The sequence below is a fragment of the Hibiscus syriacus genome, unplaced genomic scaffold (assembly GCF_006381635.1).
Source record: "Hibiscus syriacus cultivar Baekdansim isolate YM2019G1 unplaced genomic scaffold, ASM638163v2 tig00110328_pilon, whole genome shotgun sequence".
NCBI classification, from domain to species: Eukaryota; Viridiplantae; Streptophyta; class Magnoliopsida; order Malvales; family Malvaceae; genus Hibiscus; species Hibiscus syriacus.
In genome coordinates, this window is record NW_024062685.1 from 5,075,706 (window position 1) to 5,079,764 (window position 4,059).

Sequence of the window (4,059 nt, forward strand, 5' to 3'; positions counted from 1 at the left end):
ACGGTAAAACGCCCTTTTTTCCTTTTTTTGTTATTATTTTTTAATTTGAATGCTAATAAATAAATAACATAAAATAAAAATGCCAAAAATAACTTTGAAGATTTTTTTCTGCTTTTTATTGATGAATCCAACTCCTCTTTTATATTTTTTGTTCGGGTTTATATAGCCTGAATTATACATTTTTTCTTGTTTTTTTTCAACATGTTTGAAATTGTGGCAGTGGCATGTGGATTAAGCGATGATAGTGGAGAAATCAGTGGGTAGCTTCCAGAAGGCTTGACGGCGGACTAAAAAATTGTTGTTGGCGGCTGATTTTTTTGACCTGGACAAAACGGGTGTCTACAATAGGTTGCCGAATGTGCTCGTAATGCTTGTTGAAGAGGGTTTTGGATAACAAAGACAATGCAGGTGAAGATTGTTGGATATTAATACACTCAATTTTTTGTGTGCATGTATTGCATGATATGTCTGTACTTTGTAACATTTTAGGCTTCATGCCTTTGTTGATTCCTATTTGAACAATATGCTATTAATGTGTTTGACTTGATAAAAAATTTAATTGACTGATTCTTGCCATTAGAATATGTCTTTATTGAATTTGCTTCTTGTAGCTCATGGCGACTCTGAATTTTGCAGTGAAACTCAAGTCGGACTTGATGAAAATTGCAATGACCACTTTGAGTTCCAAAATTCTTTCTCAGAATAAGGTGTATTTTGCACAACTAGCTGTGGATGCTGTTATGAGGTTAAAGGTTATAATTTTTCTGCATCTGACATTTTAAGATTAAAATATAAGTGTTTCAATGCAGTTTGATTCAGAATTGTGTTCAGAATGCCCCTTCATCTGATCTTTCACTTTTATTGAATTTATTTATTTATTTTTCCTTATCATGTTTGTATGGATTTGACTTGCAACTGCAGGGGAGCACAAATTTAGAGGCCATCCAAATTATCAAGAAGCCTGGGGGATCTTTGAGCGATTCTTTCTTAGATGAAGGGTGAATTATTATGAGCTTCTTATAGCCTTCATTTACTGTTATAGTATTCTGTTGGGACTGGTGCTCCTGTATGTCAGCCATTCTCTTATCTGATTTATTGATTTAAACTTAAAATTTATGATTCCAGATTCATTCTTGACAAGAAAATAGGGCTTGGACAGCCAAAACGGATAGAAAATGCTAAGATTTTGGTTGCAAATACCGCAATGGATAATGATAAAGTGAAGATATACGGTGCACGTGTTCGTGTTGATTCAATGTCAAAGGTTGCTGAAATTGAAGGGGCTGAAAAGGAAAAGATGAGAGAGAAAGTGCAAAAGATCATAGCACACGGGATCAACTGCTTTGTTAATAGGCAGTTGATTTACAATTTCCCTGAAGAACTCTTTGCAGATGCAGGCGTACTTGCAATTGAGCATGTTGATTTTGAGGGGATAGAGCGTCTGGCTTTGGTAACAGGTGATGAAATTGCTTCAACCTTTGACACCCTGAGTCAGTTAAGCTTGGACATTGCAAGCTTATTGAAGAAATTATGATTGGGGAGGACAGGTTAATTCACTTTTCCGGTGTTGAAATGGGTCAGGCTTGTACTATGTGTTGAGAGGTGCAAGGTATGGTTTTGAATTGTCTCCCTAGTTGTTCTCCTTGCTTGATATGTTTCTTTGTCTGTGACATGCTACTGTTTATGGCAGCCGTCCTGTGCTGGATGAAGCTTAAAGGTCTCTGCATGATGCCTTGTGTGCTGTCTCAGACAGTCAATGACACTAGGGTAGTTCTTGGAGGTGGGTGGCCTGAGATGGTAATGGCAAAGGCGGTGGATGAGCTAGCACGCCAGACTCCCGGGAAGAAGTCTCATGCGATTGAAGCTTTCTCGCGGGCACTCATATCCATCCCAACAATTATTGCTAACAATGCTGGTCTGGACAGTGCAGATTTGGTAGCTCAGCTTCGTGCAGAGCACCATAAGGAGGGATGCAATGCTGGGATTGATGTCATCACTCGATATGTAAGTGCTGGAATTTAATTATTTAAAAAAAAAACTGAATCTAATGAATTTTATTGCCTAAAGTTTGTTTGAACATGGCTAGAGTTTGTCTTTGGCTGGTGTCCACAGAATCACATATGTCCTGTCGGTATGTTCTTGCTGTATCTTAGAAGAAATTACACGTTTGGTTACAGAGTGACAAGTTTATACGTGATCCGTATTGCATAATGAGTGAAAGTTACTCGGGCATGTCTGTCCTAATGTTATAGATTCAGTTATATGCTTTATGGGTTATTACTGTGTTCCATTGACGACATCGGATCTGTATAATTTCTCTTGTTGCTGTGACCAATTGTATGTTTTGACCATTGACCTATATAAGCAGGTAGGAGATATGGCTGAGCTAGGAATCTCTGAATCCTTCAAAGTCAAGCAAGCTGTATTGCTGTCTGTAACTGAGGCTGCTGAAATGAATCTTAGAGTCGACGAAATCATTACGTGTGCTCCAAGGAAGAGAGAGGACAGAATGTGATGATGACAATCTTCAATTCCAATGTCAATTTCGGAGACACCTTTTTGTTTTCTTCTGTAGTGGTAACTATCTTAGAATTCGTTTCTGCATGGTTGAATTACAGAGCTGAATTTTGCATGGCTTGACTTGGTTGTCTGGAAAAATGAAGCAATGTTAACTCCTTTATTTCCTTAAAAACGGAAGCTGGTTCAGTCTCCTTAAGTATTTTTCATTTATGGGGAAAAATAGTAATAATAAGATCACGCCAAATACTCCTTTATGTATCTTTCATTTATATGGAAAAATAGTAATAATTAGTGTCAACACATCTTTTCGTCATACTAGGATTCAAACTCCTAAAAATAGGATAGAATTTTGTTAGGATTCAAACTCCTAAAAATAGGATAGAATTATACTATTATTTAAACTCATAAAGATAGGATTCACAAACATTATAAATAGCCATCGTAACTCATTATTGTAAGACAGAAGAGATATACGAAATACCAAGCAAAAAATTACAAGCAACTCGTAGCCATTTTTCAAAGCATTTATATTTTGAAAGGTAAAGTTCATACTTTCGCATGTTATTTTTCCTTATCCTTGCTGTGTTTTGATTTGAAAGAAAACCGAGAGAAGTGTTTTTGGCCAATGAACGGGGGCGTTTTTGAGGTCTATTTTTGTAGATCTAGCCCCCAAGGCTTGTGTTTTTTTTAAAAACTATTCGGATTTTTATAAGTGGGTCGTGTGGGTTCGTGTGTTTTGCCTCTACAGTATTCCCATTTCGATCCCCCTGATTTTAAATACACGCAGATTCGTTTTTTTCTTCAATTAACTTTTAATTTCGACCATTCATTTTTTGTTTTAATTAACCCTTATTATTTATATGTATATATATATATATATATATTAATTATATTTATTTATTTATTATAGTTCTCTTTTTTTATTTTTTTGCGTTATATTATTATTTTCCTATTATATATATATATTATTATTATTTTTTTATCTATGTTTACTTATTTACTATTTTTTACTATTTTTCCTAACGTTATATATATATTCTTACTTCATTTTATTTTATATTTCTATGATTACTATTTTTAGTTAATATTATATGTATATTATTTTTCATTTATTTATTATTATTATTACTATTAGTATTTTATTATATTATACATACTTTTATATTATATATATATATATATATATATATATATATATATATATATATATATATATATATATATATATTATATATATATATATATATATATATAATATATATATATTTTATTTATTTATTTTCATTATATTTTAGTTTCTTTGCTCTTATTATTTTTTTTTTTAAAAAACACTTTACCTTTTTTATTCTTTTTGTATATATATTATCTTCATTATTTTATTTATTCAATTTCATTTTATTTTTTTGTTTCATCCAATTATTTTATGTTTATTATTATTGGTTTAATTTATTTCCTTGGTTTACTCTTTAGTTTTGTTACTTTCTTTTATTATTATTATTTTCTTTTAACATCTTATTTTTAAGGGTATTTCCGTAAACT

General features: G+C 32.2%; 1 pseudogene; it reads left to right on the forward strand.

The window, feature by feature from the left end:
- Positions 1-402: 402 nt before the first annotated feature.
- LOC120118308 lies at positions 403-2,572 on the forward strand (annotated as a pseudogene).
- Positions 2,573-4,059: the final 1,487 nt, after the last annotated feature.